The 18729-nt window shown below is 32.9% G+C and overlaps 1 pseudogene; it reads left to right on the forward strand.

Annotated features, from left to right (window-relative positions):
• The first annotated feature begins 15220 nt into the window (after nucleotides 1-15220).
• LOC129875734 (protein STABILIZED1-like) overlaps nucleotides 15221-18729 on the forward strand; it is a 38046-nt pseudogene continuing 34537 nt past the window's right edge.

Here is an 18729-nt window from a genome sequence, read left to right on the forward strand (position 1 = left end):
AGGTGATGTATAAAGTTTTGATATAGCAAGTAATACTATATTTGAGTAGTTAAATTATACCCCTTTGTGTTATATATTGATTTCATTTTTATCAAGAACGATTAATATTTTAAAGATGAATGTATTATACCATGGTCCAAAAATTAATTGAAGCAAATTGATACAATCAGTATGTCGCTTCAATGGTTTTTCTGGATGTAGGGGACGAATGTTGCTACACATGAGTAATATGTGGAATATATGAGTGTTATGTTGAAATGTATGAGACGTATACTATAATGTTATTATCATTTGTTGCAACTATGATTCTTATGTTGCGACATATGGCTATTATGTGGCAACATATGAGATACTACAATAATAAATAAGCAATCATGACTAGTCACCAAAAAAGAATAGTTCACCTAGTAATAACTTATGTTATGAATTACAATGAAAAAAGGCGTAAAGCTTGTTTTTATTGTTTGTAAGACAAGTAAGAATTGTGAACAAATTTGTTATAATAATATTTTGTTATTTTAATATTATTAATATCAATAGATAAACTTATTGAAAATAAACTGATATTTAATCTCATAGTATCAACTGATATATGCACTATGGTCTATGACATGTTTAGTTAAATCACAGACATATGGCTATGAGCTGGCAAGTCCCAACAAAAGAATTTTTTGATTTAAAAACCATCTCAAAATTCCAACTTAAACCATAAAAAATAGTGTTCTTCCCAAGTAAGTTCTCACTAAGCTCTTCTTCTCTAACTTCTTCTTGCCTTGGCTAGGAATGTTTTGTTTGGTATTTTGTTTTGTTTTTCCGAACTCTAGTCTTATCCTCGTTCTCTTGTGGGTGATCAATATTGTTAACCCTCCATGCAAAGATGTTTTTCTATGATGATGTAATTGAGAGATGGAATCCTGTATTCTTGCTGTGAAGAACTAGGTAAGTTTCCCTTCTTCTTTTAATCATTATTTTCCAATAGTGACTTTCTTTTTTCCTCAATTGAAGCGAAAGTGGAGAGAAGTAAGTTGTTCACGCCTCACAGACTCCTTGTTGATATCTTTGCTAGATGCATGGTCAAGACTTCATATCTAACTCCTTTGCTGATTTTTTTTTGTGGTGACTGTATCTGTTGTTGGGGTAGACATAGCTTAGGCTACTTAGTTTTGTCATTGCAGTTACCATACTTGCTCTCCGATGAATGCATGCACAAAGTATATTGTAAAAAGAGCTTTTGTTAAATAAAATTGGAATGAGAATCAGTGGCTCCGTTGTTGTTAATCTCGTTGGTATAGTCAAATGACCACTCTACATAGTTGAGTGACTGGATTGTTTTGCTACCTCCCCTTCGAATATAAGCAAGTTTAGGTGTGATGTCTAAATATTTTTTAGGGAGAAATAATAATCATTTATCACAAGATTAAATACCATGAATTTATGTTGATAAGTTATCAAATGGATAGGATCATACTCGCTTGCGTTTATCAAGTTTGGATTGTAAAGTGATATCTAGGAGATTGTAATAATTAATGACTGTTTTGTATTTACTAGTTTTCTTTCACTTTGACAATTTCATGTATTCTTTCATGTTTTATTAGTCATTAAAGTTATGTTTATTAGTTAGGAGATTTAAAATGAATCTTATATTGTGACACAATACTTAGACTATGCAATAAATTACTCACAATTTGTGACATAAGACTCAAAAGTTGCAGTAGATGATAGTAATGTTGCAGCATAAGACTCATATCTCGCAATATAAGACCCACGAGTCACAAAATATGAGACGTATGTTGCTACATATGAAACATATGTTAGAATGTATGAGTCTTCTATTGTGAAAACTGAGGTGTATGTTGCAACATTACTGTCATCTGATGCAACTTTTAAATCTTATGTTTCGACATATGAGTGTTACGTGGCAACATATGAGAGTGAATTTATTGCATCAGTTATTTTCGGCAATATGATTTTTAGTAAGAAGTGTCGTAAATTTGTTTGGTGACTTGACCAAGGTAAATACGATTTTATTAAGAACAATAACAAAAAACATGCACACCTATGCATGAAGTAAACAAAATGACATCCAAATATCTTACAATTTCACTGCAAAGTGCACTGCATTACGGACGACACTATTGCACAAACCTACATCAACAGTGATCTTTGGCAATTCTTTTTCTTGGGCTCACTAATGGAGTCGTTGTCGTCCGAAATGTGGTGCACTGCATTAGCAGAGGAATTTTTCAGTCTATCAACCTCATATTTGAAGTCGATGTTAGGATATTTCTTCACGACTTTCTAAAAGGCTTCGAATATTTGGGTCAAGGGAAATGTGTTGTCCAAGAGAACCATCTCATTCCAATTCTTACCCTTCCACTGAATGAACCTTATCAAAAGCTCGTGCATTTTCTCCTCCAACGACTCACATGCATCCTGTTTCTAGTAATAGAGCTTCTCTACAACCTCCGGAGAGGCTGTGAGTTGGCGAGGAGTTATTTTTCGTAAACATGAGGTCGATATATTTTGAGAAAAGAGAGAGGAATGGATTATAAAATGTGGTTCTTAGGAATGGTTGTGAGGAGAAGTTGGAGTCAAAATTTATAGACAAAATTATAAAAATACTGGTTGTATATTATATATATATATATATATATATATTTATTTTAATTTTGATAATTTAGATACATATTTATTAGATTTAGAGGAGAGGTGTATTAATTCTAATTCAACGTAAAATGTATGACATTACGTAAAGTAAAATTAATTAATTTTCGCCGATATAAATGAAGAAAAACGATGGAATCGAATTATATTTTATTTGTTTATGTTATAACTACACTAATTGTTCATCATTACACCTTTCCTAGAAGATATTGGAAAGACCTATAAAGATTTGTTTCCTTCTTTTCAAGACATTTATTATGTTGTAATATAATTCTAACTCAAAGTTAATTATTTGAAGTATGTAAAATAAAATAATTTTGTTTCCCTCCTTTTAATTTTAATTAACATTAATTATTTACTTTATTATAATCAACGTTAATGACCCAATATTTACTTTACAAAATTAATTGTTACGACAAATTTGTTGAGAAAAATTATGAAGTAAGAAATATGTATACGACTAACGAGCCAAAAGAGCCAAAATTGGCCCAAAATATCTATACAGGCAAGTACATCAGAAGATAAACTGTGAGATAAGTGTATTGTTAAATATTTGATGTTAATTTTGTGAGGTTATGGGCCCGAGGCGGTGAGGGAAGAGAAATATTAATTTTTCTTTTTTTAATTCTTGTGGTCGTAATTTTTTTGGTAATTATAACACCCCCTAAAATGTTGTATATGGTGTTTCAATCTCGACGAAAATGATGTTGTTTATACATTTTGGGCATAATATTTCATAGAATAGTCCACATTAGGTGATTCAAATTTCTAAATAATCCCAACGGTATTACCTATAACTTTCTTGAAGACATATCTTAAGATTTGGAGGATACATAGGTCAAATAAATTAATTTTTACAACACATGGTGCTGTGACGAAATGAAGTATTTGTAGAAGAAAACTCATATATCACGATAAGATGCTTCAAATTGGTTGATTCTTGAATGACATGAAAGTATTCTTCTAGATCTACAATTCATATGAGACACCAAATCCTAATTAGGAAGTTATCTTGTTCAAACGCAGCTTGGAAAAAGGGTATTATGTTAAAAGAAGGTTCATCTCACCAACCATGGAAAGATCTGGATCCATTTGACATCACCATGTCATCAATAGTCCTCCATTTGACATCATCCATGAGATCACAATCCTCCATTGAATTTTCAAGATCATCCTTTATAATTATTTTTATTTATTGTTAGGTCCCTCCTCCACACTTATAAATACTCACCTTATTTTTTTATTTTATTCATCAAGCTTTGTCAAGCAACTCTTCTCTCTATACACTTCTTTACTCATTCTCAAATATAGTTTTAGTTTTTAGTAGTGTAGAAATACTATTTCGGTGATTCTTATACTCTGGGTAGTACACAAAATGCTTCGACGAGGAGAAAAGGCTAGGAGTTCAAGAGTGGTCATTGAAATCTTCAATTTGGAGTAAAGCTTCGAATTTCAGGTATGTGAGGCTATTCATAGCATTGGATTGAGTTTGTCCATGCGCCCAATATTTAAATTCATCGTAATTGAGTTATCATTGAGTTTTACCCTAATTTTTGAATTCTAAATGAGTTAATTCTTCTTTTATTGAGTTAGATATATTTATGCATTGAGATTATTATTATTTTTGTCTCTCATATTATTGGAATTATTATTCGTGGCTACTTTTCCATGAACCCTAATTGATTTGATGTTCATGAATATTTTTTATGCATGTTTTGAGTAAAGATGTTGTCTTTTAATATTCATTGACAAAAAGAGTGATTTGAATTAATACTATATATGTATTTTATTAAGTTTTGAAAGAGCAAAAGAATTGAGTTTAAATGAATTTGATTCTTTAGGTTAAATGATGTTTTGAGTAAGATGTTTTGAAGTATAATAATTTGATGAAGAGGTAATAATGATGATGATGCATTGAGATGAGTTTGATGTTTTAGATTGAAGTCTAATGAGACTAGATGATAAGGTTAATATGAGAATATGTTTTGGGAGTAGTATTGAGCACCGAGTTGGATAAGAGTTTAATTGACTCAAACCCCAGAACTACGTAGCCAGCGTAGGATGGAGGCTATGCCTCTTAAGTCCCAAAAAGAGGACTGATGATTGGATCCAAGATGGTGATGTCCTTTACCTTGGCAAGGTATTGGATGGATGTGACAACGACATCGCTTCTTTATATCATCACTAGCTCATAAGTGATGGTTGTCAGTTAGAGAAACTCTCAACTGAGTAAGCACTGCTTATTATTATTATTTTTAAACTTGCATTACATATTGATGTTGAGATGATGTTGAGTTCTGAGCCGAGCCTTCCTGAGAGAAGTTTCTTGATATCTGTCCTTACTTTCCTGCCATTTTACATACTCTACATTCTATGTACTGACGTTATTTGATCTGCATCATTTTATGATGCAGCTACAGGTGTTCAACAGGCGCATTGTTGAAGATCATTAATTTCCAACTATTTGGTGAGTCCTTCTTGTATTCGGAGGAACTCTTTATCCTTATATTATTATTGAGTATTATGTTTCTTTTTAGGTAGCCATGGACATGTCATTGGCACCGTCTAATAGTGTCAGAGGCTTCATAGACAGAGTTTGATGATGTAATTGGAGTAGTTCTCCTTTGAAACTACTTCTTTTAAGGATTATTTCTTTCATTTGATGTTGATGATGGCGAACCAAAATAAGTATTCTTATTTTCACTTAAGTCTTTCACTGATGAATGAATGAGTGATGAGACCAAGTGGTTCTATCGGAGGCCAGAGATGGTCTGTGAGTGCCGGTCATGCCTAGGGTACCCTCTCGGGGCGTGACAGTAATTAACATTAATTTTTCATTTTCCCCTTCATTTACATTTCTTATGTGATGAGTTCAACATATTTTTGTTAATTTGAATTATTTATTTAAATAACGTTAATTACACGATATTTACTTTACAAAAAAAATTGTTATGACAAATTTGTTGAAAAAAAATAATGAAGTAAGAAAGAATATGTATACGATTAAAAGAGCCAAAATTGGGCCAAAATATCCATACACGCAATATATTTATTTCTTTTGGTTAAGTTATAAGTACACTAATTGTTCATCATTACACCTACTAACACTACCTTTTCTAGAAGATATTGAAAAGACCTATAAAAATTTGTTTCCTTCTTTTCAAGATTATTTATTTATTTATTATGTTGTAATATAATTCAAACTCAAAGTTAATTATTTGAAGCATGTAAAATAAAATAATTTCCCCCCTCATTTTAATTTTAATTAAAGTTAATTATTGGCTTTATTGTAATCAACGTTAATGACCCGATATTTACTTTACAAAATTAATTGTCACGATAAATTTATTGAGAAAAATTATGATGTAAGAAATATGTATACGAGTAATCTGCCAAAAGAGCCAAAATTGGCCCAAAATATCCATACTCGCAAGTATATCGGAAGATAAACTGTGAGATAAGTGTATTGTCAAATACTTGATGTTGATTTTGTGAGGTTATGGGCCCGAGGCTGTAAGGGAAGAGAAATATTGACTTTTCTTTCTTAATTCTTGTGGTCGTAATATTTTTGGTAATTAACCTTAATTTTCCATTTCCCCTTCATTTACATTTCTTATGTGATGAGTTCAACATATTTTTGTTAATTTGAATTATTTATTTAAATAACATTAATTACATTAAATTTACTTTACAAAAAAATTGTTATGATAAATTTGTTGGAAAACAATAATGAAGAAAGAATATGTATACGAGTAAAAGAGCCAAAATTGGGCCAACATATCCATACACGCAACATATATATTTTGGAAAGATAAACTCTGAATAAATCTCAAGTATTTGATGTTAATTTTCTTTGGTTATGGGCTCGAGGCGGCTTGGAAAGAGAAATATTCACTTTGTCTTTTCTTAATTCTTGTGGTCGTAATTTTTCCTTAATTTTCATTTTTTCCTTCATTTACATTGCTATGATGAGTTGAACAAACTTTTGTTGATTTGAATTTTAATTTAACAAAATAAAATTCAAAAACTTTAAGAAAATAAATAAAAACATGCAATAACAAAAGATTAAAAGCAACAAATACATAATTGAAATTAAAAATAAAAACCGATGCAACATAACCTAGGAAAAAATCTAAACAACATCATTAGCATCAACAACAACATTATCACATGGTGCAACGTCATTCGCACTGCCACAGACACTACCATCGGCACCCTCACACCACGGGGCACCACCACTGACGCCACCCTCTTCAGTGGAGTTCTTAATCTGGTTAGCCAAAATAATAAAATAATTATTCAACATCATCATTTCACGCCTAATTGAATGTATGGTATAATTTAGGTCCTTTACTTCAGTCTTTAGGAGCTCAATCTTCCAGATGATAACAAATCGTCTTCTACGAACACAGTAATTTTCGTTAGATTGGGAAGACATGGTATTATGTTTTTAGATGTAGATAATATTGCTGGTAAAGAGCATTTGGGAGGCCGAGGGGTCCAATTTGAAGAGTTATTTTTGGGTTGTATTCAACTTTCTTTCTTTTTGAGAGGTGAAGTGTTCAATCTAACTAAAAGGTAGATATTGTATTGAATAGACCTATAGAGATTTGTTTCCCTTCTTTTAATGCACTTTTATTAATGTGAGATGATGTTCACTATTTCCTACCTCCATTACCAAACATATGTTGTGGGAACCCGAAATAGTCACTGTTCACTTCCACTCCCCCCTAAGTTTATATTGTTATTTTGTTTCTGCATCTACTCAAATAAGTCTAAAAGAACGCTGAGTATTGTAAGATCACAGAATCATAATTTATGTTGTTTTAAGTATATGAATAAAAATAAATTCAATAAGACAAAAAACATAATACAAAACAACATTAATTCATAATAAATGTTGGTAATATAAACATAATGCATTTTTTAAATTAAAAAGGAAAATAAATATATAAAAACAAATAAAAAAACTACTTCACTAAGCATCTACACCGCCGGCACCAGCCAGACCATCGTCTTTGGTGTAATAGCTAACCTCATGAAGTAAGGCAAGAAAACAATAATGTAGGACACATAGTTCACGCTTCATATCTACAACAATATCATTAAGGTGCTTTACTTCATCCTTTAATAGTTCGATCTCCCAGATGGTGTTCAACCTTCTTCGACGTATAACACGAGAATTATTTAGAGGAGACATGTAGAGATTTGAGATTTCCCTATGTAAAGTTGACATATAATTAAAATTAAAAATGAGGAGGGTTGAGTGAGTGAAAATATTTATAGCCCAAGGCACGTGACCTTATTTTTTACTTGTATTTAGAGTCATTGACTTGTGTATTTTGAGAGACGTGAATTTATAGATACATTTTCTTTCTTTCCTTTACTGTGACAAGTTTTACTGTTTTAAAACTCAATAAACAAACCTTGACGCTTCCATTTATTGTTGAAAAAAACAGACTGCAGAAAACAAGAACAAGAAAGATTTGAATTCAAAAAAAAAACAATTAACACAATAAGCTTTAAATTTTAAAACATAAAATAAAGCATGATATAAAACCACATGAAATATATATATATATATATATATATATATATATATTTAGGAACGACAAAACACTATTTTTCCATCTTTTCATTCAACGTAAAGAGCGGGAGTTTACAAACAGCTATTGCTATACAAGATGCACAACTATGGAAGAGTTCAACTTCCAAAACATCTCCTTGATGTAAACCTACACTATGAACGAAATGACTCCATCCATTTGTTATCTTCTGTCGATTATTTCCTTCGTACTGACCGACAGTAACATAATATTCTATCCAAATATAACAGCCGTCTTCAGTTCCTTCAGGAACTACATGATTGATTGTTACGATCATTGTGTATGAGGGGATAAATTGGCTAACAGATAGAGGCAACCACTATGAAGACAAAAATATTAATGTAAGTGTATAATTAACTTAACAAAATATGAAAAAAAATATTTCAATGAAAGGTAATATGTTACCACTCCGTCATGGTTGGCATACATTTTTTCTAGAGAAATCAAGAATGTTGGACAGAGAATGTCGTGATCGGTGTGAAGGCTTCCATATTTAGGATATAAGGAGTGTTTGTGTAATGACCCATTAGGTCATTTTGAGAATGAGTCCTCCTCCTTTCATATGAGACCCTTCCCTTAAAATTTTAATGGGTTATTTGGACTATTCGATAACTTTGGTTAATTAGTTGAGGGATAATTTTAGAGAATTAATTTAATTGATGGGCTAAAGTGTTAATTTATTTAATACCCTATATCACTTTTCTTATATTTATTAAAATAAGTTAGTAGGGTTTGTAAATTTTAATACATAATTAGTTTGGAAAAAGAAAAAGAAAATAATAAAAGAAAAGAAAAAAAAAGAATTATATATATATATAATCTGATGGCCTAATGCCATCAGATGTAATGAGAAAAAAACAAGAGAACAGCGGCCGACGAAAAGGAAAAAAAATTGGAAAAAGAAATACGGAGGAAGAAAGAAAAGAAAGGGGAAAAGAAAAATAAATGAGAAGAGAAAAATAGGGATTTTCATTCTAAAACATCAAGGTAATTATTCTCATCCTTTCCATTAAATTTTCATATGATTATGAACATATTTTTAGGATATATTGGTGGAGAAACAATGCTGAAATAAGAAAATATGACTCTAGGGTTCTTCATATAAAATCGTGATTTGGGGGTCGAATAATGATCCGTTTTAGCTGAAATTGGACATGTGAGTTTATTTTATTATGAGTGGACATAATCGAAAAGAAAATTTCAGATTTGACTTCAATGACATAGAATGAGTTAGTTCCCAAATTTTGATATATTGAGGTAGATAATTAAATATTAGGTATATTATATTTTATGAATTCCATTAAATTTATGATATTGGGGAAATTAAAACCTAACCCTAGGCTTAAAATTGAAAATATGAGAGTTGAAATGTTATTTGACATCAACATTAGGAACTTGATTATAGATTTGGGTAGGTTTTGGGTCTAGGCTAGACATATAATAATATGGATGTTGTTAGTTTCAAAATCTTATTGTGGTTATTTATTTGATTAGATTATACTTATTTAGAGGCCCAACGAAAAGGAAAGGCTCAAGTACCGGAGTAATTGCTTGATTAATTAAGGCAAGTGAATTTTTAAACCTTAGTTTAAGCTTGTAGATGCTTGTATTTCCGTGTTATGTGTACGAGGGAGTAATGAGAATTAGACTGGTTATTGACTATATGATTGGCCTTAAAAATGAAGATGAGGGGTATAAAATGATGATCTAATGACATGTATTGGTGGAATTGATATGTTGTGATTGTGGATTTATTTTGGACATGTGAAATGACTATGTTGATGTGAGATAGGAAAAAATATTATTATTGTCATGTTATTATCGTGAATTATATGAACATGAATTGATTGCATCGGTTCTGACATATTGTGTTGAGACTGAAAATGATATGAAACAAAGGGGTCGGGCCACACGCTCCATGGCAGGTATTATGAAACAAAGGGGTCGGGCCACACGCTCCGTGGCAGGTATTATAAAACAAAGGGATCGGGCCACACGCTCCGTGGCAAGTATTATGAAATAAAAGGGGTCGGGCCACATGCTCCGTGGCAAGATATATATGTTGAGGGGATGGGCCACACGTTTCGTGGCAGGTTACATGGACAGAAATGTTCCCCATGGGTTCTGGACTGTAATTCAGCGGATGTGTACCGATAGGACAGACATGCATCATCTCATTGCATTTCATCGCATTTTGTTGATATTTGTGAATTCGTGTTTACCCCTTTATTATTCTGTATATGCTGAACTTGACTTGATATGATTCATTGATGAAACTATTGATGAGTATTTGTGGACTGTATTACTGTTATTATTGTACAAGTGGAGAGTTGGGCTGATTTTATGCAGGTTGTAGTTAAGGAGGTTCGGTTGGGAGGATAGGAGTACTTGTATTTATTGAGCTTTGCTTAGTTTTAGTTATCCACTTGCTGAGTACCATGTTGTTTGGTACTCACCCCTTGCTTCTACACTTGTGTAGGTTGTGATCCCGGACCTTCTTGATCTCTTAGTGTTCTCTACCACGTCTGAGGCTATCATCTCGAGTATTGAGGTAGCTGTTACATCCATCTAGCGGACACCTCTTACTCTTTTATTATGTTTTAGTCTTATTCTAGAGACAAAGACATTGTGACTGTATTCTTTTTCGTACTTTGGTAATGTATTAGTGGCTTGTACACGTGACAACCAGTCTTGGGGGATTGTGAGATTATTTATTTATTTTTGACTAAGTTAAACCTTGCTTTATCTCAATTACTTCCGCATTTACTTTCCATTGGTTATTAGGCTGACTCATCTCGGTGGGTTGAGATGAGTGCCATCACACCCGGATTTGGGTCGTGATAGTTTGTGAAGGTTTTATCTTATTTTAAAAAAGGAGTTGTGATATTTATAGAAATAATCAAGAGTTGGCCTTCTTAATACATATGTATATTTTTTGAAAATTTTTACAATTTCCCACCATCGAAAATTTAAATTAGAATTCAAAAGTTTCCACCGAAAGATACTTCAAAAATAAAAATATTAAATAGGTGATCGAAGATATTGTTGAAAGTTCACGTTTATATCTCAACACAATTAATTTGAGGAGAGATAGTGATTTCATTGTGTTGCGTAATCAAAACAATTAACATAAATTCACAGTTATATTCAACAAAATGAATTGACTTATAGTTAATGAAAGATCATGAATTCAATGTATTGCGTAATCAGAATGATCATCGGAAGTTCCTGTTTATATCTCAGCATAATGAATTGAGTTATTGTTGAGGAGAGATCATGAATTCATTGTATTGCATAATCGAAAAGATTAATAGAAGTTCACAATTATATTCAACAGAATGAATTGACTTGTATTTGATGAGAGATCATGAATTCAATGTATTCCATAATCGAATGTATTATCGGAAGTTCATGTTTATATGTCAACACAATTAATTGACTTATTGTTGATGAGAGATCATGACTTCATTGTAATGAGCAATCGAAATGATTAATAGAAGTTCACATTTATATCTCAACACAATTAATTAAGTTATTCGTGATGAGAGATCATTAATTCATTGTATTGCGCAATCACATTTATATGTCAACTTAATGAATTGATTTACTATTGAGGAAAGATCATGAATTCATTATATTGCGTAATCGATGCGATTATCATAAGTTCACCTTTATATATCAACATAATGAATTGACTTATTATTGAGGAGAGATCATGAATTCATTTTATTGCATAAACAAAGCGATTAACAGAAGTTCACGTTTATAAGTCAACATAATGAATTGACTTATTTTTGAGGAGATATCATGAATTCATTATATTTTGTAATCGAAATGATTAATATAAGTTCACAGTTATATTCAACACAATGAATTGAACTATTATAGATGAGAGATAATGATTTAATTGTATTGTGTAATCGAAACAATTAACAGAAGTTCACAATTATATTCAACAGAATGAATTGACTTATAGTTGATAATAGATAATGAATTCAATGTATTGCGTAATCGAAATAATCATTGGAAGTTTCCATTTATATCTCAACATAATTAATTGACTTATTGTTGAAGAGAGAGAATGAATTCATTGTATTGCGTAATTGAAGCAATTATCATAAGTTCATATTTATATGTCAAAATAATGAATTAATTTATTATTGAAGAGAGACCATGAATTTATTGTACTACATAAACGAAGTGATTAACAAAAGATCACATTTATATGTCAATGTAATGAATGGACTTATTGTTGAGGAGACATCATGAATTAATTATTTTGTGTAATCAAAAAGATTATTATAAGTTCATAGTTATATTCAACACAATGAATTGAACTATTATTGAGGCGAGATAATGATTTTATTGTATTGCATAATCGAAATAATTAACATAAGCTCACAGTTATATTCAACACAATAAATTGACTTATTCTTGATGAGAGATCATGACTTCATTGTTTTGCATAATCGAAACGATTAACAGAAGTTCACGCTTATATGTCAACATAATGAATTGTCTTATTGTTAGGGAGAGATCATGAATTTATTGTATTGTGTAATTGAAGATATCATGGGAAGTTCACGTTTATATTTGAACACAATTAATTAACTTATTATTGATGAGAGATCATGAATTCATTGTATTGCGTAATCGAAACGATCATCGAAAGTTCACTTTTATATTACAATTATCGCAACCTGTGTTCTATATGTTGCCACCTATGTCCAACAAATTGCAACAATATGTTGCCACCTATGTAAAACAAATGCACCAAATATTTTCCCCCTCAAGCATTAAGAATGTATCTAGCCGATGCAAATGACGATAACTTTTGTCAATCAATTGCAAGTATGTGTCAGTGCAATAAATTGGCTGCCGTAACCGTCACATTACTATAATGCATGACCTCAATCCGTATCATTTTCTTTCTATGATCTGCTGCATTATATATTCCAAATTATGACAGAAATGTTGCCTAATTGAACTCAAAGTTACAAAATACGTGTGACATGCTGCTAATTAATAGAATATTAAATCATCAAATATAGTATTCAAAGACTATGTGGGATGCTGCAATTATAACATTGTTTGTAACCAAATTAGTTTAACTACAATAATTTCCATCAACTTGATCAATTCATTTGGAACAATATAATGTCATCAAATTTGAATATTTATAAACACGTATATTCAAAAAATATTATTATACAAATCACTTATGAACGTCCAATAACATTGATTAGTGATATACTATATTATGCATTAGTAATATTAAATGTAAATTAACTATTACAAAGAAATTATTTTTATATGTTTAAATTCACACTTACTAATATTATTATTTTGAAAAAATATAGAAAGTGATCAATATTTTATTAGAACAAAGGCCCAAATATTGCACAATTCAGCATGTACATCCTCATGTTCGCAAGAAGCGAGACTAGCTTGGTAGTGAAAATAGTGACTATGAACATGTAGATTTTCATTGTTATTCTTAGAGATCATGACGTTGAAATTGATTGTATCCGTAGACCTTTCGCTACTGTCCTTACTGTTAAAATTTGAAGTTATATATGATAATTTTTACTGTTTGCTAGTTTATTTTCACTAAAGTAAACAAGAAATGAAATTTATTTGTTCATTATATACGAGGATCATAATCTGGGTACTGTACTAGTATACAATTATATCTTTATTGATATGATAATATAGATGATAAATACATATGCAGCTTTGTTATTTTTAATATATATATATATATATATATATATATATATATATATAGGAAATTACACCCCTTTTCCTTAATATGCTGTAGTTATTTAGTCAAATGTCCCAACATATCATGAACACGTTGCAACTAGTGATTAATAGGTTGCACCAGATTACTCAAACATCGCAACTTGTGATCTATATGTTGCCATGTATGCTAATCAATCTGCAGCTGATGACCACATAGTCAATTGCTTGTGGCAGTGAGTTTAATAATGGCCTTGATGTAGTCAATTGCTTGTGGCAGTGAGTTTAATAATTGCTCTGATGTTGTTGTCCCATCACGTTACTGATACCCTGCAACTTTAGACTTTTCATATCATTTTTTTAAAAAAAAATTATTTTTTAATGCTGTTGTGAATTATATGTTACCACTGATGTCAGAAATATTGCAACATTTTACTCACAATATATAACATACAATGAATATAAAAGAGGCTAAACATAGTTATTATTCTTAATTTAAATGTTAGAAATATATAATATAAATATTATATTTTTATTAACTAACTAAAAAATTTGTACTTATTTTTAAAGTTTCATCGACCCAATAAAAATATACAAAATCCCGCTCATTTATTTGTTTAACGAATGAGACACGTATTACACTGTATAATATTTACATGGTTTCACTTCTCCACTTCCACTTCCTTGATACTTATGTTGTAAATGTAGCGTCAATTGTTTCAACATAACAGCGATATGTTGGTACTTGTGACTAAATAGTTGCACCAGATGACTCAAATGTTCCAACTTGTTATATATATATTGCCTCATATTCCAAACAAGTTGCAACAAATGAACCAAATATTTTTTCCCATGCGTTAGGCTAGTAGTAAATCGATGCAAATAATGGTGATTTAGTTGATTGTAGCAGTCAATTCAATAAATACTATGCGACAGCCATCATATCTCATTAATGCTCTCTTGCAACCTTTAGACTTTTCAGTTTCTTCAATTTCTAATGCTCATATGGTATATGTTGTGAGTTATTACCTTCTGTAACTTCTCTTCAAACCCTAACCTTAGAAATCTATCTAAAGTTCCATATCCCAATCACTCAACAACGACTCTATTCATCCTGACGGCGTCTCTTGGATTTTGAAGCACCCTTATCCAATCTAGGGATTTCCCCTAATTCGACTCTAACCCTGTACATTCCTCTTCTCGGAGGTATGCAATCTCCCGAGGCATCGAAAGCCCAACTCAAATTCCTTAGCATTAGACCGCCCTCAAATTATGTTGCTGGGTTAGTTCATGGTGCCACAGGTTTCATGACCTGTTCTAATATTGGACCGGCCCGTGCTACTCTTGACCTCCCTAATTGTTCAGCTGTTGGTAGTGCACCGGCAACTAGAGTTGGACGTGGCCATGGAAAGGGTGCAGGGGAGGAAGATGAAGAGGATGATGCTGAGGAAATGGGGTATGATGAGAACCAGAAATTCAATGAATTTGAAAGTAATGATGTGGGGTTGTTTGTATCTGTTGAGTATGATAAAGATGGTAAAGAAGCTGATGCTATTTGGGAATCTATTGATCAGAAGATGGATTCTAGGAGTAAAGATAGGAGAGAAGCCAGGTTAAAGCAAGAAATTGAAAAGTATCAAGCTTTAAATCCGAAAATTGTATACATTGTCAAGTGATGAGTGGGATAGTATACCTGAAATAGGGGATTATTCATTGTGAAACAAGAAGAGGAGGTTTGAGAGTTTTGTTCCTGTTCTTGATACCCTTTTGGAGAATGCTAGGCATGAGAAAGAGCATGTAACTGCATTAAATCCGAGGAGCAGGATAGTTGATGACATGAAGACACCCTCTTCAGAGACGCCAGTTGCATATTTGACTGCGGTGGGTGAAGGGAGAGGAACTGTGTTGTCAGTGGGGTTGGATAGGATTTTGGACTCTGTTACTGGGCAAACTATTATGGATCCTAAGGGTACTTGACTTATTTGAAGAGTATGAAGATTACTAGCGATGCTGAGATTTATGATATAAAGAAGGCTCGATTATTGCTTAAGTCGATTACTCAGACGAATCTAAAGCATCCTCCTAATTGGATAGCATCTACTAGATTGGAGAAGGTTGCAGGGAAGATGCAGGTAGCAAGACAGTTGATAAAGAAAGGTTGTGAAAAGTTTCCTAAGAATGAGGATGACTAGTCGGAGGTATGTCGTTTGGCAATCCCCCTTGAGGCTAAGGTAGTGATTGCTCAAGGTGTTAAAGCAAATCCTAATTCAGTCAAGTTGTGGATGCAGGCTTCAAAGTTGGAGGATGATACGACAAATAAGACCCATGTGTTGAGGAATGTTCTAGAGTATATCCCCATTTCAGTGAGGTTGTGGAAAGCTGTTGTGGAGTTGGCCAATGAAGAAGATGCTAGACTTTTGCTTCAAAGGGCTGTGGAATGTTGTCCATTGCATGTGGAGCCGTGGCTTTCTCTTGCTAAGTTGGAAACTTATGAAAATGCTAAGAAGGTACTTAACAAGGCTATAGAAAAGCTGCCTAAAGAGCCTGCCATCTGGATAACTGCAGCTAGACTTGAAGAAGCCGATGGGATTACTGCTTCAGTTGGGAAAATTATTGAAAGGGCAATCAGGGCTTTGAAGAGAGAAGGTTTGGAAATTAATAGGGAGGCTTGGATGAAGGAGGCCGAAGGATATGAAAGAGTCGGTTCTCTTGGGACTTTCCAAGTTATTATAAATAACACTGTTGGGGTTGGTGTTGAGGAAGAATATAAGAAGAGGAGCTAGGTTGCAGATGCTGAGAAGTGCAAGAAAAGGGGTTTTATTGAAACAACAAAATATATTTATGCACATGTTCTTACTATATTTAGAACTAAGAAAAGCATCTGGCTTAAAGCTGCACAGCTCGAGAAAAGTCATGGCACCAGGGAATCGCTTGATGCATTGCTTCGAAAAGTAGTTACCTATATTCCAAAGGCTGAGATTCTATGGTTGATGAGTGCCAAGGAGAAGTGGCTTGCTGGTGATGTTCCTGCAGCTCGAACAATTCTAGAGGAAGCATTTGCTGCAATTCCTGACTCTGAGGAGATATGGCTTGCTACTTTCAAGCTAGAGTTTGAGAGTCGTGAGACAGAGAGGGCAAGGAAACTTCTTGCTAAGGCACATGAAAGGGGAGGCTTGGAATGGGTCTGGATGAAGTCTGTCATTATGGAGAGATAGCTTGGAAATGTGGATGAGGAGAGGAGATTACTGGATGAAGCATTGAGGTGCTTCCCCTTATTTTTCAAACTTTTGTTGATGTTGGCATAGTTGGAAGAAAGACTTAGTAATTCTAACAAGGCAAAGGATGCATTTGAATCTGGCATGAAGAATTTCCCCAATTGTATAATACCCCTTTGGCTATCCTTTGCTTCTCTAGAGGAGAAGATGAATGGCTAAGCAAAGCTCAAGCAGTTCTTACCATGGCCAGGAAGAGGAATCCTCAAAACCATGAGGTATGGCTTGCAGTTGTGTAGGCTGAATCTAGGCATGACTACAAAAGGGAAGCTGATGTTCTGATGGCTAAAGCATTGCAAGAGTGCCCCAACAGTGTCATTCTATGGGCTGATTCTGTCATGACCCAACCCCGTAGGCCGCAACTGGGGTACGACCTGGACACCCGTATCCATACCTATTGGATGTAGTCAATCTGAACTACGAATAGTATACTAACTTACATAAGAACCCCAATGGGTCATACATCTTCATTTACATATAGCCCTATCACTTGTCTTCTGAGGAGTCACCACTACTTATATCATAAAAGGGCACGCAAGCCAACAAGGCTTCCATTACATATTAACATTCACAATATTGTATAGATGCAACTCAATAAAACTTACATACAACCCACATACACATATGTCTACAGACCTCTAAGAGTGTCAACGGTATCATATAGAGGGATAGGGCCCCCGCCTTACCCCTGAATGAATGAATATATACATCAAAAGATCAGTACTAAAAAATCTGGGCTCTAGCATAATGGAGCACTTCTAAAATTGCTGAGTGGAAATTCTAAGCTGGCGGATCCCCAAAATACAAGTCTATACCTGCGGGCATAAAACATAGACCCCCCGAAGAGAGAGGGTCAGCACAGAGTTGGTACTGAGTATATAAAGCATAAAATACCACAAAGGGGATTACATCTGAAATAAGGATCTAGGAGATAAGTATAATAATTAATAAATTACTGTACTTGTATCTTATAAAGTGAAGTCATGTATATCATCATCATATACCGTACCCATCCCATTTAGGACTCGGCATCATAATTATGTCATGATATCATCATATGTATATATATAATGTACCCGACCCTCTAGTGAGGGGCTCGATGAATAGAGTAGTGTACACTTATGCCGTACTCGGCCTATTATGGGACTCAGTGCCATAACCATATCATTTCATCATCATATCACCATATACATATATCATATCATACCTGGTCCTCTAGTGAGGGACTCAGTGAAGATGTAGTGAAGATGTGCAAGATAACATACCTGGCCTAGGACTCGGTGAAAGATGTATTAATAGTATGTACAAGTAGAGAAGTTAGTAACCATATGCAAATAAAATCATCATCTGAGACTCAATAGAATAGTCAAGTGAACCATAACTTGAAGATCAGGGTAGTAATTGTCTCAAGTACCCTCTAAATGTCATTAGGGATCATATCAAAT

The sequence above is a fragment of the Solanum dulcamara genome, chromosome 12, assembly GCF_947179165.1.
Source record: "Solanum dulcamara chromosome 12, daSolDulc1.2, whole genome shotgun sequence".
In the NCBI taxonomy this organism is placed as follows: Eukaryota; Viridiplantae; Streptophyta; class Magnoliopsida; order Solanales; family Solanaceae; genus Solanum; species Solanum dulcamara.